The sequence below is a fragment of the Argentina anserina genome, chromosome 2 (assembly GCF_933775445.1).
Source record: "Argentina anserina chromosome 2, drPotAnse1.1, whole genome shotgun sequence".
Classification (NCBI taxonomy): Eukaryota; Viridiplantae; Streptophyta; class Magnoliopsida; order Rosales; family Rosaceae; genus Argentina; species Argentina anserina.
Window position 1 is genome coordinate 12,467,563 of NC_065873.1, and position 21,561 is coordinate 12,489,123.

The following is a 21,561-nucleotide window of genomic DNA, read 5'->3' on the forward strand; positions in this document are numbered from 1 at the left end:
GTAATACAAACAGGAGTCACTTTAGAAATGGACCCAGATCACATCATAGAATTTGGATCGGACGCCCTATATTTATATTTCACAATGTATAACTAATCAAGTCTGGTTTGATTGTTCATTTTCCTTTAGCTTTGAACTTTATACCTATCTATTTCTATAGTTTTGAACTTTTGATAGACTTCAAACTTGCCACTTGATGATAGAAAATAAGCATTGCGCACGAGTGTATTGGCGTTGCTAGTCCATTCCAACTTCCGTACACCGTACAGCTTCTTCCATTTTCTATTTTCTTTGGTTGATCTCTCATTTTCTTTATTTCTGTATAATACAATGCAAAAATAATGGGCATTACAAATCGACACTATCTCCGTCTGTCGTCTTGTATAATACAATGCAAAATAATGGGCATTACAAAGATCAAGAAGTTGTGGTTGACTGGTCATGAACTAAGCTAGCCTCTATGGCATGCAGAATGACTTATCTCTTGTGGTTGTGGATAATCATTCTACAAGCTAGTAAAAAGGTATTTGAGAAAGTAATGTGAATTGCGGAAACATGTGTATATTTATGTGATTATCTTTAGAGATGATAACTGTAGTAGTGCATTTGAATCACGTTTAAACATGTGTATATTTCCAATTTATCGATTTATATTTCATGGGGACGAATAATAGTATCTCATCACTACAAAAAATATGGGTAAAGCGCACTTTTGTTTCGTGGGACTTCGACGTTTCGTGGGCACAAACAGTGAACAGTGGCTTTTATTTTGAAAATGATTACATCTGTGGGGAATCTCTCTCTCATATATCCAATTCGTGGCATCGGAAACAATATTACCATCTCACATATGTGAAAGTACTCCTTATGCTGACGGTTTTGCCCCTGACCCATATTGCTTCTACTGAATTAGCACAACAGCTGTCGACATTTGTATGATTCCACTCTCCACCGCTTGGGTTTGTTTATTTAAAAGAGTCCAGGGAAAGGATCTAGGGGTTCAAATCTCTTGAAACTGTGCAGCGAAAGAGGCAGATTTTCTCCGTCTTCAAGTCTTCGATCTGAAACCTCTCGTCTCCAATGCAGATGCAGGGTTTACAAGTTAAGCATCTAATCTGCTCTTTGCTTTTCCTTTATTTCATTATAAGCAGGAATCAATTGATTTTAATATAAATCACCCCTCCGGATTCAATTTGTTCTAATTATTATTTATACAAATTGGTTTGGCAAAGAGCCGACGAACAATGATTCTCTAGGTGGATTGGGTGTTTTAGTAGTTTTGGAAGGTTTGTCATTATTGTTTTGTTTTATCAATTATTACTCAATTGGTTTAGCATCACTTGAGGTTTATCATCTATGCTCTTCAATATTTGTAGAGTTGTCTTCCCCAAATGTAGTTCTCCAATTAACTTGTGTTTTCAATTTTCAATAGATCTTGTCAGTTGTCACCTACTTGTAAGACTAAGCAAATTTTCTACAAGAATGTCATTTTGTGAAATTGCGTTCGTGGATATATGATGTGGATTTGGGGGTATATATATACTTTTTCAAATTGGTGAAAGATAAAACTGGTGGTGTAATATATGATTGAGAAAATTGTACTATGTTTTTCAGTATTAATGGAGAGCGGCAATATAATTGTATGCAATATAATTAGTGAAAACTTTACAGTGATTGAGACTTGAGCATATGTAATCTACCTATCTATTTTTAGAGTAGTCAATGGTTACGATATTATGCAGACAGTGAGCTAATTCAATTATATACGGCTTGGAAGCTTTAATATAATTATTGCGACACTCAACAATACAAAACAAGACCTAATTCAATTACTTTATATGACATTATTGTAGCAAATTAGATTTCAACGTTCTTTAAAATGTTCTTATATGATATACTCTTACTTGTGTAGGTAAAGAATGGGCAAAATCACAAAATATGAAGAATCCCAGATTTGGCTCATTCAATTCATATGCCCTCACTTTGCTTGTGGTCTTCCACTTTTAGGTGATTCAAAATTTTTATTTCTGGTGTTAACAAGAAAGTAGTCAGCAGGTAGAGGAAATAATTTAGACTATTTAGCTTCATTTCTTGTCATCTTGGTTAATTCATAGCAATGTGGTTTGCTAGAAATAAAATGTTAATAGCTAACTTCTGTGGATCTTTAACCTCTTCATACTTTCTAATTTTACGCTATAGCCTACAAATTTCCATATTTTAATCAGTCATCAAAGAGTTATGATGTAGTTTTCATTTTCTTTCCTTGGGAAATTTCGATTATGTGCTATGCTGTGTTTACCAAGCTGAATCTTTCCATTACCCAATAATGCTTGAGATTAATTTGTTTCAGTGTCATGGTCTTACTTCTATGCAGTAAAAATAATTACAAATCAGTTTTATGCAATATGTATTTCTGCATTCGTGCTTCTAGTTTATAATCTCTTAATTTTCTTTTCAGACATGTACACCTGCAGTATTGCCACCACTTAAATAAATATATCCAGGGAATCTCACCAATGATCTTCAAGGTAGTGAAAATCTAAAAGCCTTAAACAGGTTAATAAAATTATGTCTACTTATTGACCACTCATTGATAGTAAACTTTAAAAGTGTGGTTGATATGGTCTGCAGTGTTCAAAACCATCTAGATAACCAAAAAAATTCTTGAGTTTGTGATTATTTACTTATCTCTACTCTACTGTGAATCCATGGTTTTTTTTTTTAAGGAAATGAATCCATAGTTTGTTAACATGACTTTACTAGAGGTATTTAGACCACATGTTAAGCTAAAGCCTAAAGGTTTATATATACTGAAAACATGATAGTTGTGACAAACTGATAGCTTACTTGTGTGGGAATTTATAATTATGTTCTTTAAAAAATTTCCAACTTTTCTGATTCCTTATTATGATACCAGATCATATTTTGAAGCATATTCCTTCCCCGGACACCACTCATGTCTCTACATATATAAGATCCATTTGAAAGGTCTGTATTTAATAAGTAATTCTATTGACCTTAATTGTATACCAAATATCTAGTTCATTAGTAACAGCTTACATGGAGAGTTTTCTGGCTTGTCAATTTTGTAGTAATTTAGTTGCCAACAGCTTAAGCATTGGAGCTTCAAATGACAGGTGATTCCTTCCATCTAAGCTTGGTTTTAGTGTTTTAAGTATCGATAACACGTGAGGATTGATGTAATTTACAGTTGATTTTAAAAATAGTTGTTCATATGTTTTGCAAGCAGCCACGAACAGGTAATAGATACCATGTTGAAATGTTTCTGTTTAAATTTGCAGAAAAGATAAGTGAAATCAATGGTTTGTGCGTGAAGGAGAATTGGTGTATGTCCACAATAGCTACAATTTAGGGATTAGCTTATTTGTTAGTAGACAAGCCAACAAGGTTAGAGAGTTTGAGGGTTTGATGCTAATTAGGTTGTGTTTGTATCAAGGATCTGATATTTATATTTGATGAGTTGAACGAGAATTTCGCTGTTATGTACATTATACGAAAATCCGGTGATTTTGGTCTCATGGACAGTCAATTGACTGCCAGGGTTTTTTTTTATATTATATTAATGGAGCCACGAAACAAAACTAATCGTGGAACACACAGTGGGTGGGTCTCATTGATAGAGAATTCCCACGAATACTTTGGATACGTGATACAATTGGCCATTAGCCACGGGAGTAATAAGCACATTTCCTGAAATTGTCGCTGCACTGTGGCGGAACCCCAATGCCCACATATATACGTGGGGAAGTGAGCAATACCCACGAATCCAGCACGTGGGTGATACCCATATTTTTTGTAGTGCATTTAGATTTAGCCTCACTTTCATCCTCGCTCATTGTGCGGGTTCCATTGATCTAGACGTAAATTTGAACGTAGAGCAGTGTGTTAATTGATCGATATAATATTAACTAGGTGGTGATAGCTAAAAAACCAGCTAGACATCACGTTCGATAAAACTAATTAACTAGAGCATAATGAACTATATTATGAGAAACAGCATTGGCTTCGAGACTTCGAGTTCTACCATGAGTACCATGGAAGCAATTCGCAGAGGTTATAAACTTATAATTAGAAATCGATGCGATCGATACTATATTTCAAAAACAAGTAAATAGTAGGTTTGCGGATTCGATCATATATGCATCTATGATCGACGGAAGCTTAATTTGTGCAAACCCTACCTATAGCAGGCTTGCATGCATGGAGATCTTAATTACTAGGGTACTCAATAATTACGTACTAAACCTTAGACTCAAAACAATTGCATAACCTACAAAGATAAGTGATGAAGGCATGCAGATACTGTATTCAAGTCATAAGATAAGTGATGAAGGAACCAGAATAGAAACTGAGATCGAAATTGATCGAGGATTTTTTCGGATATCATTTTGTATTTTCGTTAAGTGGCTCATGATCAGTACGCGCGTATTCGATCATATACATATAACATATTAGTTGATCGAGTTTCAGACGTGACAACAGATTTGAACTTATAATCTGGAGCTACAGATTCATATATAGCAACATATCTTAGGATCTATATGGTCCCAACTACTCCAAGTGATCGAATATTTTTGCGCATGCCTTTGACATGCCAATTTGTTTCAACACTAATAGAGAGAACAATATATAGAAAACCAGTTTATCAACATCAAACTATATTCTCTGAATTTACATTCATCAGATGAAAAAGTTTCGGCTAGCTAGATCTAATAGCATTGACATATGAGAATCTAATCATTTGAAAACTACAACTTGACTCTTGAGGGGAGAAAAGAGAGGAATTTTACCGGAGATAATGAGATTTTGTGACGACCTTATTATAAAAGAACAAAAGGCTGAAGAGTGCTCTTCTGGTGTAACCTACAGCTCACTGATAGTGATATGATCGATGCTCTATCCTAGCATGAATGCATTTCTTTTCTGTTGTCTAAAAACTGAAGAAAAATGATACTCCGATTACAAGTTGTGACATAAGCCCAACTTGTGAGGACACCAGCATGTGTTATGGACTAGAAATCTCAAATCTAGAATGGACTGATACATGCACAGTTACTTAAACATTAATGAAGAATATTGAATATGTTACACCCATCTCTGCATGTTTTCGTTTTTTTCGTTTTGCTTTTCCTTTTAAATATGACGATGTGATTTTGATAGTTTGATCATCGAATTTTATCACTCTCCTACTGTGATAGATACACTTGTAATTTTGTAAATGAGTTGTACAAAAGAAGCTAATGATTGAGCTCAATAAGTTTGCCAGAATTGGCATCCTCACGAACCCATGCCCGCAGTAAACAATTCTAGTTAGGGGTTAACTCCAAATCATGAAGATTCATTAATGTGGAGGTGCTATCCTCATTTTAACGTACGCCTCCTATTTTAGTGCAACTTCAACAATGAGGGTGTTAAAATTGAGTCATTTTCACTCTCAACAAGGTAAAATCTAAGCACAACTTAGATTCAACGATCAAGCAATGACCTTTAGTCGGTAAGTCTAAAAAATAACCAAAAAGAAAACAGAAAATTCTAGGGTGCGCTGCTGTATGTTATACAACAGCTGCATCCATCACACAATCACACCACCACCCCACGTGCATCATAATCTTTCCTCTTTATCCACCTTCAGATCTTGTTGTATGCTATACAGCAGCTGTATAGAAGATGTACCCCAAAACAACACTATCAAAGAGAATTGACGTCTACCTCATCAACTGCATGCAACTCGTACTTCGATAGTACTGTTTTGGTTACTTTGGACCCTAAAGTAAAACGAACAATCCGCCAAAAACTCCAACTAGTTAAATATCTCACCAATCTTCTTAATATCATTAGACTAGTTGGTTCGTCAGTGACATGACTGTTAACTGATGTCAACCGTGATTGTTAGTGGAAGTCAACCCGCATGATTCGTTAGTGGCGGTGCTGGTTAATTCCAGCTGAACCTTGATATATAATTTTTTTAAAAGAACCCCATTATTTCTTTAGAGAATTTTTTTAGAGTCGACGCAATGTCATATATTAATTAAGAAAATGTACAAAATAATATGAACACATTCTGCCCTCACAGGCTACGATAGTTTTTAAAATATGCAGAACAATCAAAACCCTAAACTAGAGCTCTAACTATCCCTATGTTAAATCTCTGAAGATTGGCCCATAAGTAATCGAGAATTGTTAGTAGAAGCTAAGTTATTTATAGAACTTGAGAATCCAATTAAGCTAGAGGAGCAACCCCATCCTGGGTGTCCTCATCAAAAACCACATCCTCCACCACCACTTCGGGCTCATCAGAAACTACTCCCTCCACCCTCACGGGCTCAGTAGCCTGCTCAACAATGTGCTCATTAGTAGGCTAGCCCAAATCCATATCCAGCTTCTTCATCGACCCATCGGGTCTGACCTTGTACATATTTTTCCCTCTACGGCCCAGTCTTCACCAGGGCCTCTCCCGCCATCTTGGGCTTGTTCATCGAGCCTTTTGGGAGGGCTTATGCTTTTTTGCATAGGGAAATGGCTAGCAGTCCATCTTGGTGCAACAAGCTCAACTCTGCCGTAAATAACAGAAATAGCGATGACTTTTCCATCACCCGGACCACCGCTGACCTTTGTCTCTTCAATTATGTAGCAACCTTCATCTTTGTCGCACATTTAGTTCAAACCATAGGACTAAAGGCAGCAGTAACCTCCACAATTTATGTCGAAGACGACGGAGGAGGAGGAGTTGGCACCACAGTAGTCACCAGCCTAAAACGGGCCGCAAACTCGGTCCCCGTGAAGCTCGAAATTGAGAAGCCAAGCTGTGGTATTGCCAGCGTCATTCCAGATGAAGAAGAGGCTCCAGAGGAGCCCATCGCTGCATGTAGCCCAAAACCTAGCCCAAAAGGTTTATGGTTTCTGAATGGTTGCACCACAGTCAAGCTCCACGATGATCCCGATGGCAAACCAACCACCCTTGCCTCTGAGACGTTCCGCGACCCTGCACACTGTCCATTATGCTCCATTAGCCCACAAACTCTACAGTACCCCGACGTACGCTCATAGCGAAAGGTGGGCATGGCCGGAACCTTAACAGACTCAAACTCAAACCTTATCGGCGGGAAGGCCTCCCAAATGGGTTAAACAGCCGGTGGAAAACCCTAATCCAAGCCATGGCTCCTCTCTTGATCTCATTCGCATTGATTTCCTCCAAATCTCCCAAGGATTCCCCGACCTAAGTCACTACCCCTTTAGTCATCAAAGCCGGCGGCAACCCAGGGACTCCCACAATCACCGGAAATCTAAGAATAGGGATAGAGGCTGGATTTATAAGCCCATCTTATTTGGTCGTGACAAACAAGGCACGGTTGTAAAATCATGGCCCGTTCGAAATCACATAGTCACGTTCCTCTTCACGTGAGAACTTCAAAATATATAGATCACCTTGAGCCCTCATATGCAAACGGTTCTTATACCCCCCCCCCCCAACAGAGGTAAGGGCTCAGATCAACACATTGTGAAACAACAGCTTCTTCATACCTACTAGACGACCTACAATAAATGGTTGTCTTGAAAATCGCAGCATCTCCGACTGCCCCGGCAAAAACAATATTTCCCTTCTCTTTGATGGCGAGAGTTGCAGAAATCAAGAGGAGATGTTGTCTGACATGGTGACTGAAGAGGTGCTAAGTAAAACTAATGCAAACCCTAGAGAGAGAGAGAGAGAGAGAGAGAGAGAGAGAGAGAGAGAGAGAGAGAGAGAGAGAGAGAGAGAGAGAGAGAGAGAGAGAGAGAGAGAGAGAGTAGCGGTATTTGCTTCAACTTTACATAAATCATTTTTAGAGAAATTGTTAGAGAATCTCTTATATCAATGTATAAGAGTGTTGATTTTCAAAGTTGTCGAGTCGTTCAATAATCAAGTCAAGAAGTACTATTAGAGTCTCTTTTAAGTTCGAGATTATTAATGTGATGAAATAAAATAGAGTTAAAAAGGGGCAAATTAGAAAATAAAATAGTATAGTTTTCCATCGTAAATTAGAAACATGTCACCACTTACTTCTCCATTATAAAAAGGTTATCTCATTTAACTGGAAATTAGAAAATAGTCAACAAGGTTTAAACAAAATTATAAACATAGTCACTTTTTAAATATTTTTCAAACTGTTTGTCATTTGTTACTCTTTTTCTTCTTCTTTTTCTTCTTCTAATTCGATCATAACTTTGACTTCCAGGGATGGATTTGAGCGTGGTTGGTACCATTGGAAATATCTCTCTCCCCTCTTTTATTTGATACCATACCCACTCTAAACCGACTATTGTACAAGGCGCAACAACCCTTGTAAGGGGCTACCGTCATCCATAGTGGTGCTCCAAACTATTCCGGTGAAACCAGAACTCAAGGCTCCCTAATTTTAGTTATTCTCTTCATTCTAAGCATACTCATACCAATATCTTTTGAGTTTCAACATAATTTCACTTATTTAGACATTTCTCTCGACATATCACACTATCTATCACTCAAACTATCACGTTACATGTCATATTATCTTTTACACAACCAGCTACAACTGATGTCACACTACCTATCACTTTCTTGGGCATGTTGAATGAAATATAGTCAATTGTTAGTTCTTCAATTGTACATAAAGTGCAGCGAATGAAGTGGCACAAAACAATATTTAGCATTTAGGGTTTAGCGTCACACTAACTGTTACATTGTTTTATGTGACTATGTTGTAACAAGAAGAAGAAGAAGAATGACTAGAAATAACAAACTTTTGTCTACTGTTATGTGATCTTGAACTTCCTAAATCAACTCATACGATCCAAATATTAACATTAATGTTGTCATACAGAACACTACCAGTAAATCACCAGTCACACTACCAATCACACCACAAGTCACATTACTAGTTGTACAAAGCCTCTATGTACGTTTTGAAGCACTTCTCTTTGATGCACACTACAATTCAATATGTTGAACCATCACCCTCCCCTTTCTCTCTAAAAGTTTGATTTCTCCAAGAATAGAAGGAGAAGCTGAGGCAGCCATCTCTTATCTCCACCGAGCTATTATTCATCCATCCTTTTGAAGATCTCTTTAAAAGTGTAACCATGAACACCTTTGGTTTTTTTCTATATGTTTTGCAATTTGACTATTTTGATTCTTATCAATGATATTTGGATTTTTCGTTTTCTATTTAGACTGAAAGCATGTTAGATGATTAATTTCAAAATACCATAAAGCATGTTAAAATATTAGGATTTATAGTTTGTGATTTCACCATGTTCTTGCATGATTGTCGAATATGTGCTTAATCTATTTGTGATATTGAGTTGTTAGTTACGAGTGCACGCTTACCACTACTTGTGAGCAATACACCTAGATGCTTGATGACATGATCATTGGGTTAAGTAATAAGTAGTAAAGTTGATTCAATGATAAGTTAGTTAAGATATGTATTGGCATGAACTTGAGGATACTCCTTATCAGCTTTGATCAACACTTTCATGTTCTTAATGCTTTAATATGTATTAGGTTAGTGATTAGCTAACACTAGGTTTTACATGTTAAAAAGTTTTCAATCTGGAAGATGATCAATCAATTGTGAGAATGAAGTTAGGAAAGTAAAACATTAAAAGTCTCTAAGCACTAGAAGTAGTGTAATAACTCGATTTTTCGGGATCAAATTGTATGAATTCTTAGAAATTAATAAACTCAAAAAATTTAATAAATCGCATTTTTCGCTTCACAACGTCAATTCGAAAACAAAACCGTCTTCGGAAATCTAAATTTGAAAAACGTTACGTTTCCGCGACGCGGGAGTTGACTTTTACTCCGTTGCTCATTTTCAAAAACTTCCTTCACGAAAGTTGTAGAGCTCGTCGATACGATTTCATGGACACATCACGCGTTCTAATCGGACATCGTATGTGAAAGTTATCATCGACGAAAGTTGGTTTCTGATTTTGGAAATTATATAAAAGGAGATGTTTGGAAAACTCTTGTTTCCAAAACAGGAAACCTCACCCCGCATCCTCTCTCTCTCTCTCTCTCTCTCTCTCTCCCTGACCCTCTCACCTCTCGCCGGCGATCTCCCTCCACCGGCCTCCGTGCTCGACACTGCCAGTGTCATTAGGATCGCACGGCCACGACGCATCGACCAGTGGTGACGGCGACGCACCCCAGGCAGAGATTCAGCAAGAGCTCGGAGCCACGATAGTGAGCTCTTCCTCTTCCTCCTCGATGTGATTCGACCTATGGTGAGCCTCGAATCGAGCAGCAACGCCGTCGACCTCCTCCCCTCGAATCCGAGACATTGCGGCGGCGATTGCGGCGGTCTCCGGCCGGTTCTGGGCAAGCTAAAGGTACGGTTGTGATCTCCTCCTCCTACTCTTCGATTTTCATGTTGATTGTGAGTTGATTTGGTTGGGTTTGGCCGGAGGTGTTGGAGGGGCGCGTGTCGCCGTCTGTGGCGGCGCGTGATGGCGTGTGGAATGGTGCAGGGGCGGCAAGAGGCCGTGGAAGGGATGAGGAGAAGAAATGGGTGAGATTTGGGCGGCGGTGGGTGAGCTATGCACTGGTTTTGGAAGTGCCGCGTGAGCGCCATGCGCGGCTGCCGGAGGTGGCGCGTGAACAGTATTTTTCAAACAGTAATTTTTTGTAAAAAGTGATTTCTATATGGTAAATGTAAAAAGTAAATTACGTATAGTAAATGTAAAAGTAATTTACGTACAGTAAATGTAAAAATAATTTACGTACAGTAATTGTAAAAGTAAATTCTGAAAGGTAAATCAGTGATTGGTATTTACTGGAAAAATAATACGTAAACAGTATGTACATGAACAGTGACACGTAAACAGTAATTACATAAACACCGTAAATTGCTTATCAGTAACAGTACAATTGATTCAACATTTGAGGTTTTACGTAATGTTTCTAATCACTTCTTATCCAATCTAGGTAATCGACTAAACAAGTGAAGGATTTGCTTTCGGATAGTGAAAATTATGCTCAGGAAGATAAGGCGAGTAAATCTCACTATGACAAGTCTACCATTGGCGGTGATTCATAATTACGTTTTATTTTAAAAGATTGAAATATGATATATATATATATATATATATATATGAAATAGTGGGTTGTGTATGTGTATAAATAGTAAAATCGATACATATATATATTGGTTGCTATATTATATACTATCACATTCCTATTCAAATGAGTTTATTTATAACCATGATATTTGTTTTATTTAAGCATGAATCGCTTGTCTTTTTTTGCAATAACATGTGAGAAATGTATTGTACGTGGTTTTAACTTGAGTTATGTTAAAACATTTTTTCTATCTTTGGACCTGTTTTCGGACGTGTTGGCATGTCGGAACCTAGCCTTGGCCGGACGACATTTACAATTCAGTTAGAGCTCTGGTCTGTCTACCAGTGTACTGCATGAGGGGTAACAGATGGGTTACCAGCTTATGAGTACCCATATTTTTGAGAGATTGGGAACATATCGGTTGCCCAATGCCCGACGGTGTACTGCATGAGGGGTAACGGATGAGTACCTAGGTCTCATGAGTATCCGTACTATAAATGTAATTGGGTAAACAGATGGGTTGCCCGATTTCTCATGAGCACTTATATTTTCAAATATTATTGGACAACCAGATAGGCCGTCCTGTGACTCATGAGTACATTTATAAGTGAATGTTTTCAGTATTTACTCTTGTATTACTATGCATGTTATATTGTTGTTTTACTCATACGAGCTGCAAAGCTTACCGGGTTTGTGTTTGCAATCCCGGTGCACCTATTCGATGGTGTAGGGGATAGTTCTGTAGGTGTGGATTAGCATAATTGATGGAATACTCTGAAGACTTTAAAGTTTCTTTATTTTATTTTGTGGTGAGGATTGAGAGGATTTTACATTTCCATTTGATATAATGCTTGAATTATAAATTGGCTTTGTAATAATCAATTCGACTGAGACGTTTTATGAACTTAGTAATGATACGCTGTGACAATAAGATGATTTCGATTTATTGAGATTGTTTTAGAGTTTTTTTTCATGGCTTCGATTTTAAGTTTAACACTTGAAATTCGGGGTCGTGACAAGTAGTGACATGAGTGACACATAAGCTACTTTGCATAAGTTTACGAGATGACTTCTGTTTCAAGATGTAGGGATTATCTTATTCTTGAGGTAGCCTCTATGTGAGATAAAAGGGCAGCAGTAATTTCTATGTGAGATAGGTTTCTATGTTCTCGATTAGGAATTGTGAGATGAAATATGTTCTTGGTCGGTTGTTTGTATGACATGACTGAATCGTAGATATCCTGGGTGTTATGTGTTAATGTGTAGTTAATTATACTCTACATCTTCCATTCATCTATCCTTACATTGTTGCGTTGTTTGTGTGAGTCCTTGATTGTCAATTCTATTTGTAAATACATCACCGAGTCCGAATGCCAGAAAATACATCATTGAGTTCGAAGACCAAAAACATATTTTAACATAACTCGAATGTTAAAACCACACGTACAATATATCAATCCAACCTATGACGCTTTTTGATTCATAACTTTCCCGTACGAACTCCGATTTAGGCGTGTCGCATGTCCACGAATTCGTATCGACGAGCTCTACGACTTTCGTGAAGGAAGTTTTCCCGAAAAACTTACACATCAAAAAGTCAACTTTTAGAGTCGTCACACGTAGTACGACTCTCATTCTGAGTAAAATCTAAAACTATTATCGCAACGAATCATAAAAGATTCGGGTCGTATCAAGATAAGGAAGAATGACTTGCACCACTTAACAATACTTAGCAAGGTAGCCACAAATAAAATGGGTACCTTCCACTCCCGTGCTCCCCTGACCAATGCCTAACACTCTTGCTTACCCTGCAGGTAACTGCCTCTGCTAGTGTCCTTATTGTCCCTGTCGTCGTGGGCACTCCCTAGCAAGGTATCCTGCCTTACCACACCTGAAGCATCCCTACCTCCTAGTTTTTGTGCAAGCCGAAGAATAGTGTCCCCAATCACCACAAGCATAACATCTCACTGGTGCCACCTGTTGAATATGCGTAGCACTTATAGGTGCGGCTACCACCCTAGCTAGAGTATGGTGATGGGTCCTCTACATCAATGATGTTCTTGTACTCAAGTCTAAGTCCATGTAGAAACTTGTGATCTAATAAGGTTGCATCCGTTGGTCTAACAAACCGATACAACCGATCAAACTTCTCCTCATACTCCTGAACTGTCATATTCCCCTGCTTAAGTTCGAGGAACTAAAGCTCAAGCTCCTCCTTCACTGTAGCTGAAAAGTACTTATCCCCGAAGAGATCTAAAAACTCCCATAGGTAAGAGTTGACACATCCCTTGTCCTTTTCGTACTCTTCCACCAATCAAGAGCGTCATCTTTCAAAAAGAAGGTGACTATCATCCTCTTCTCCACCTCGGAACACACTACCAGATCCAGGTAGGTCTCCATGTTCTCAATCCAATGGTCAGCTACCATATGATAGAGACCTCCGTGAAAGGTTGGTGCTGCCAACCTCGAAATGTCCCTGATCAGCCTGAGAACTCATCCCTCATCATGGACGATGATCTCTGGACCAGGCTACTCAATATGAGGTTCCTACTCCTCATGGGTTTGTTGAAGGTTCTTTGGGTCATTTAAGTTACTAAATGATTTTCATTGTCACTTAGGTACTTGTAGTGCATTGAAGAGAGTGAGTGAACTCACTTAGAGTTACGAATTGCTAAGCGGAGTAAGGTGAGTAAACCTGACGTTTAACCTAGTTACCAATGGCGGTAACTATACATATTTACCAATGGCGGTAACTATACATATTTACGTTTATTTTTGGTATATTTAGGTTGTTGTGTGATTGTTATATTAGTATATATATATATATATGTACTTCTAAATGGTAATGAGAATGTGCATATATTATCGTTGAATATATATCGTTACATTTTATTTATGAAAGATATTGAGTATAATTTGTTGGATTATATTGTGTGGAGGATGGGACTGAGATGAAATAAAATGTATCTCTCGGTAAAATGGAGGTTTGTGGATGAAATAATTGTATAGTTAAAGTGTTGTTTGCTTGATTTGGCCGGATTGGAAGAAAATGTACCTTCCGACATATATTATTGATATTGTAATTGTTTGTGTATTGTTTGGTTGGAAGAAAATAAAATATGCCTTCCGGCGATATTGTGTGTTTGTGAGATTTTGCCCAAGTGACATGTGGTGTGGGTCAAGTCGTTTTGTCTTGTGGCAGCTAAAAGGAAATTGTTTAGTGATTGTGGAGGAATCGACAGGGAGGATAGGAAAACGCACCTCCCAGTAAAGTGGGTTTATATGTGGATGTGATCGATTTGGTGGTGTTATCTTGTTTGGGTTAGCATAGTCCTAGGATCATTAACTATTTAAAAATCATCTTTTAATTATGTTTTGTTTTTAAAATATATGGACTTTATCGACTACGGCTCATGGGTAAGTAAAATGAGATTTTATTAAAATGGTTCAAAACGGTTGATGGTTAGGGAGGCTATGTTAATTGTTGAGTAGCTTACAGTTGATGTGTGTGCGATGTCAGCTTCTTATTTCTTACCTGTATTTTTAAAAGATTTCCTGAACTACACTTTTATGCAGAAATCACTATTCATTCTTCTGTGTTTGTTTTCTATATGGTGAATTCCTAAACTACGTTATTATGCAAGAATCATTACCTTTCTCCTATGTTTTCTTTTGTAAGTGTAATCTCCTGAATTAAATTTTATGCATGGATTATACCTATTGTATATTCATATTTATTTGTTTCGTGAATTCTTGATCTATGCTTTCATGCAGGATTCACTATTTGTTTTTTTTTTCTTGCCTGCGTGGGTGTGGTTGTGTTGTGTGGGTTGGTTAGAGTATTACAATATATCATAGGTTGGATTGATATATTGTATGTGTGGTTTTAACATTCGAGTTATGTTAAAATGTGTTTCTGGTCTTCGGACTCAGTGATGTGTTTTCTGGCCTTCGGACTCGGTGAGGTGTTTTCTGGTTTTCGGACTCGATGATGTGTTTATGGTATTCGGACTTGGTTCTTTTTATAGGTGCGATGTGGGTGTCACAGTAACCCAAAAATGGTGTGCGTGAGTTGGTGTTATTGTGAGATATATGATAAAGTTGTCTTGAGAAATATGATGATGTTGGTGTGAGATATATTGTTGATGTTATTGTTTATTTGTGGAGTATTTATGTTTAGTTTACTCATATCAGCTGTGAAGCTAACCGAGTTTGTGTCTGCAATCCCGGTGCATCAATTAATGGTGCAAGAGGTAGTGCTGCAGGCAATGGTCTAAAATATCGCTTATCGGTATCGTATCGGTCGATGGGTAAAACGATATATCGGGTATATATCGATATATATCGGTTTTATCGGATTTGCTTATTTTCAATAAAATTTATAAAATTATACTTCAATATGTACCAAATAAACTAAAAAATGTACTAAGTAAACTAAAGAAAATAAATACTTGATTTTATGACAATTAAAGTACACGAACGACACCTAATAATAAAAAATAGGTATTTAAAAAATATATAAATTAAAAATATATATGAAAAAATGAAAAACAAATATAAGTTTTTCAAAAAAAAAAAGGAAATAAATAGTAAAAAAATTAAACAAAAATTGAAAAATAAAATAAAAATAAAAAATTGACCGATATTTGACTGATATTTGACCGATATTTGACCGATATTTGACTGTTGACCGATATAGTCAACCGATATGGCGATATCGTATCGTTTTCTAAATATCGCCGGTATATCGGCCAATATATCTGATATTTAGAATACTGGCTGCAGGTAATACATAGCTGTCGTCGAAGGATTGAGCAGTTGTGCAGTAATTAGTTGTCTTGTAGCTGTTTATCTTTAATGTTTTGGTAAGAGTTGAGAGCAACTATAAACTGTACATTAACTTGTTGTAACTGTGAGTTGTAATTCCTTTGTAAATTGAGTTGAATGTTTAAACGCAGGATTGATATGCATCTGTAAAGTAATTTCAATTGTATTGAAGTTATTTTAGAGTGTTAGCATTCTAAATTTTGAAATTTTATTGTTCAGAATTTAAGGATGATACAATGTGCCTATTAGACCGTTATCACACCCTTGCAGCATCGGGTCGTTGATCGTCATGCAACTAGATATGTGTTGATCGATTCGATTACTCGAGATCAATATTAACCTTGTAAACATCGTTAGTAGTATAAAGCAAGAGGGTATCGTTCACAAACCGGGGATCCAACTAGGGTAAAGAATCACAAACATTTAACAATCAAATTCATAAGAGATATAAAGATTTGATATAGAATCGTATGAAGAACATAAAAATAAATCCTAAACTAATATATACATGTGATCAACCAACCAACACATAAACATCACCAAACAAATCGTCACAAGTAGCTTCAAAATCATAATCTCATCCTATGCAAACACCGAGCCTTAGCGGAGAAGTATTGAGTGATCAAACAACCTAATGTCGAACTAGGTTACTTAGCGCATCCCTAACTCGAAACATGACATGGTAATCCTATCTTAGCGCTTAGAAATTATAAGGTAACATGTCATTCTCAATCTTACCACTTTATTGATTCATCTCTTATCTAATTACTTAGCGCATCTTAGATAACAAACGGATCATGGTTAATTCCTAGTGATTACTAACAAGTCAAGCATGTCACTTACTTTAACAAGTTAACAAAAACAGTTAAGAATCCTATATGCAAAACTAACTTAGCGCCTTGAATCACATATAGTTAACGCACAAGAAAGAGAATCATTAAATCATTGAATTTTAAACTCACGACATCTACATAGAAATCATAAAAAACAAAATCAGAACTACTTTATAACATCTTGTAAAATCGTAAACTACATAAGAGTATTCCACAAATTCGGAACTAGCCAAAAACATAAACACAACATCACACAAAGAATCCAAACCGAAAACATAGTTGAAGAAGTAACGAGTTACACTTTGTAAATCTCCTTAGCGGTATCAAAACAAGGCAGCATGGCTTCAACTTGAATGGCAATCCTAGGCGTAGCGCTTTGGATCGAATGAAATGAAAGGAAGATGGTGTTTTCGGCTTGAATGGCTTTGAGGATGATGAGTAGTGTTTAAGGCAAAGCTTTGGCTAGTCTTGTGAGCAAGGTTGATGATTTATTTTATGTGAAAATGAGGTTCTATATATAGAGAAAGAAACCCAAGGGAGGCTGTCCACAAAGTTGAAACCAAAAGGTTTCCTAGATTTTCTCAATTCGGAAAATCTGACCTTTGTGCCTTGTTGTGGCCATAACTTTCTCTAGAAAATAGAAACAAAGAAATATGAAATGAATCATACTCGAACAAGGAATCATATCTCAACAAGGATTCTTGACACTTAGCACGATTTCATCATCAATTCACTCATCATCGATATAAGCTCTACCTAGACACTTATTCATACAAAAGAAACTAAAATATACTAAATAAGAGGTAACAAAGAGTAAGAATATGGCATAAACATATTAAGAACGTCACACTTTGTGCTCCTATCATGTGTCTGCCATGAAAGCTGAACCACGAGAATAAGAGAAATGAAGGCGAGAAGATTGAAGACGATGGCGCGGTGCTTGGAGGCCGCTAGCAGCCAACACTGGTGAGTAAGGATGGAGGCGTGGTCATTGAGATGATGAGGAAGATGAAGTAGAAATTGAGATCCATGATGGAAGTTGTTCTGTGGAACCAGAAGAAAAAAGATTTGGCAATGACATCGTGTAATTTTCAACAACGCTTTAAGGCGTTTGACAATCTGATTTTAAAAAAAAAATTTGAAATTTTATTCGACTTTTTTCTTATTTTAAATATCAATAATGACTTTTTTTTTATAAGAGGTCAAAAAAACAATCTTTGTAAAGTTCCTATAAATAAAGGTCGGTAAATAAAAAAAACAATTAAGGTGTGTTCGTCAACTAGTGCTCTAGCATTCTCATTGGTAGAAAGGTAGAATCAGAGTTGTGAGCAAAATCCCCGCAGAGAAACAGTGAGCAAACCAGAAGCCACAAGAAGCTCCGTCTCTCCGGCTCTCTCTCTCTCTCTCTCTCTCTGTCGCCGTTTGTCGAAAACCAAATGGCGGAATCTAAAGAGTCCACGTCGTCCAGTAGTCCACTCACTCAACCTCAATCCATTTGGAATGATAATCGATGCACACAATGACCCACTTGAATTGGCATTTTCCGACGGGAAGTGGGCCAATTAGATCCATTCCTTAAAGACAGTTGATCCACGGGCTGACTATGTAAGATAGCGTTTCTGAGGGCTGGCGTGGTATGGGTCCATGAATTTGACATTTGTGGCAAGATCTGGCGAGCTCCTGTGCATCGGAGGCTAGTGTGGGCCAATAATATCCTGTGCGGAGTGTCTTTGCAGCCAATGCGCGGCTGCCGTAATGGTTGCCACAATCACCGCTGTGGATTTCGTTCAAGATCTGCTTGCCTTCTTTGGTTGTGACGCATCTAAGGTCGGCGTTTAGCAGACCTTGGCGATAGAGCGTGTTGTTCCGCAGGTAGTATATTACCGCTCGCCTCCTTAGTTGCTTTGCCATAGTCTCATCTTCGGGTAGCCTGCCGTTACGCTTGAATGTTATTATCTCATCCATCCATGAGGCTTGATCGCGCTCTACCTGGCATATCTGTTGCAAGGTCTGGTAAATGGAAGGATGGTGGAGAATTTCGACCCTGGTATCCTTGTGGCATTGGTGTGGTTGCTCCGTGGCGAGTCTTGCTAAGGAGTCCGCTCTTGCGTTATTGGCCCTTGGTATTTGATTGATGTGGTAGAATTCAAATCGCTTTAACAGCGGTGTGGCGTACGCCAAGTAGGCTGCTAATTGCTCATCTTTGGCAGTGAAGGACCCGGTAATTTGATTGACCACGAGCTGGGAGTCGCTAAACACATTGATGCTGGTGGCACCCGTGCTGAGGGCCAATTGTAGTCCTGCAATCAGTGCTTCGTAGTCCGCTACATTGTTGGAGGCAGCGAAGTTGAATTTTAGAGCATACTCGAGTTCGAGTTCCCCCGGTCTGCTCAAGATGATCCCTGCTCCGCTAGATTTGGCGCAGCTGGAGCCATCTACATGTAAGTTCCATGGCGAAATCTTGATGGGGTTAATGACATCATTTGGTACCACTTCCGTCGTATCTCGGGGAATCATTTCTGCAATGAAATCAGCTACGGCTTGTCCTTTTATGGCGGGCCGTGGCTTGTATTCGATGTCGAATTCTGTCAGCTCGATAGCCCACTTGCTGAGTCGCCCAGAGTGTTCTGGATTCTGTAGTACTTGTTTGAGAGGCTGGTTTGTAAGTACATGGATGCTATGAGCTTGGAAGTAGTGACGCAGTCGTCTGGCTGCTATGATGAGCGCAAGGGCTAATTGTTCCAGTGTTTGGTATCTTGTCTCTGGGCCATTCATGGCCCTTCCTGCGTAGAAAACTAGCAGTTCTTTAGTTCCATCACGGCGAACTAAGGCACTGCTGACCGCGGTTGCGGATACTGCGAGGTAAAGGTACAGCGGTTCGCCCGGCTGTGGGGTCGACAGTAATGGTACTGCGGCGAGGTAGTCTTTTAATCCCTGAAAGGCCTCTTGGCAGTCCGGTGTCCATTTGATCAATTTGCTCTTAGAACGCCTTAACAGTTTGAAGAATGGCTCACACTTGTCAGTCAGTCTTGATATGAATCGAGATAGTGCCACGACTCTGCCTTGGAGGGCTTCTACGTCTTTATTGAGTACTGGCTGCGCCATATCCAGGATGGCTTGTATCTTTTCGGGATTTGCCTCTATGCCGCGTTGACTGACGATGTAGCCCAGGAACTTACTTGTTGTTACGCCGAAAAAACATTTCTCCGGGTTCAATCGCATCTTGTATTTTTTGAGCACATTGAAGATGGTTTGGAGGTTGGTTACGTGGTCTTCAGCCTTTATGCTTTTGGCCAGCATGTCATCGACGTACACCTCAATTTCCTGACCGATTTGTTGGTCAAACATTTGTGTGACGCAATGCACATACGTAGCGCCCGCATTTTTTAATCCGAAGGGCATGATGTTATAACAGTACAGGCCTCTATCAGTGACGAAGGTCGTAGCTTCCTGATCCGTCGGGTTCATGCGTATCTGATTGTATCCGGAGTAGGCGTCCATCATGCTTAGCAACTCATGACCTGCCGTTGCGTCGATTAGCTGGTCAATTCTCGGTAGGGGGAAACTGTCTTTTGGGCATGCTTTGTTTACGTTCTTGTAATCCACACACATTCGCCATTTACCATTAGCTTTACGGACCATAACGCAGTTTGAGATCCATTTAGGGTACTGCACTTCCCGAATGAACTTCATGCCTTTCAATTTGTCAACTTCTTGGCGTATTGCCGTGCACTTTTTGTCGTCGAAGCTTCAGCGCTTTTGTTTAATTGGGTGTGCGGAAGGTTTGATGTGCAATTCATGCATGATGATGTCGGGCGAGATGTCGGGCATGTCCTCATAGGACCATGCAAAGACTTCCATGTCGTCGCCCAAGAAACTTGTTAAATCTCTCTCAACAGTGGGACTGAGAGTTGCGCCGACTTTGATCTTGTGCTCCAAGATTCAGGGTTTGCCGGTGTTTTGGCCTCATATGGCGTAGCCTTCTGCTTGCTCTTGTCCTTTGACGTTTCGCCATCTCGTGCGTCGACGACCTTGTCGGTGAAGTTTACTGTGGCATGTACTGCCAAGATTTCGTGTCGGTTGCGCGTTTGTCGAATCACGCGTGTTTGACAATATTTTGCTACGGATTGTGAACCCCGGACCTGTCATGTTCCATGCGGAGTTGGGAATTTTATGAGCATCATGTGTCCGGCGATAAAAGTTCGCATCCGGTTAAGTGTAGGTCAGCCGATGATCCCGTTGTAGGAGCTGTAGCCATCGACTATGATGAACTCGGCTTCAACGCAAACTGTGCATGGTGCGGTCCCAATGCGTACTGTCATATAATCTGAGCCTAGGGGTTGGGTTATGTCGCCAGAGAAGCTGATTAGCGGTTCGTGGTCTTGTACCAACTTCTTGCCACTACGCTCCATCTTTTCGTACCACCCCTTGAATAAGACGTTGACTGCGGATCCCGTGTCGATCATCATCTTCCCTACATCCCATTGTCCGCCCAAGACTGCGTCTATGAGGAAAGCATCGTCATTGGGTATGGAGATGCCAATTTCCTCTTCCTCAGTGAAGGTGATCGGCTTCCACCCTTCTTTCTGTCGCTTAGCGTTTCCTCCTGTGATGGCGTACACCTACCTTGGGTGATTGCTACGGTCAAAGCGCTTTTTTGCTCGGTTAGACATGTTTGTCTTCAGGGCTCCTCCCTCTATGACGTTGATGCGGCGCATGTTCTCAACTACGGCGACTACGTTCTACTGTACCCTTTGCTGCGCCGGGTGAACCCCCGTATCGCCATTGGCTCTTAGTATG

The 21,561-nt window shown here is 38.9% G+C and overlaps 1 long non-coding RNA gene across 2 annotated transcripts; it reads left to right on the forward strand.

Annotated features, from left to right (window-relative positions):
* Positions 1 to 1,022: 1,022 nt before the first annotated feature.
* LOC126784531 (uncharacterized) lies at positions 1,023 to 3,519 on the forward strand. Of its 2 annotated transcripts, none has more exons than XR_007670942.1 (6): positions 1,023 to 1,101; positions 1,913 to 2,055; positions 2,459 to 2,528; positions 2,918 to 2,988; positions 3,093 to 3,137; positions 3,303 to 3,519. It is a non-coding gene; the product is annotated as an uncharacterized LOC126784531 (long non-coding RNA). The 2 variants fall into 2 exon arrangements; XR_007670941.1 differs by having other exon boundaries at positions 1,913 to 2,007.
* The last annotated feature ends 18,042 nt before the right edge of the window (positions 3,520 to 21,561 follow it).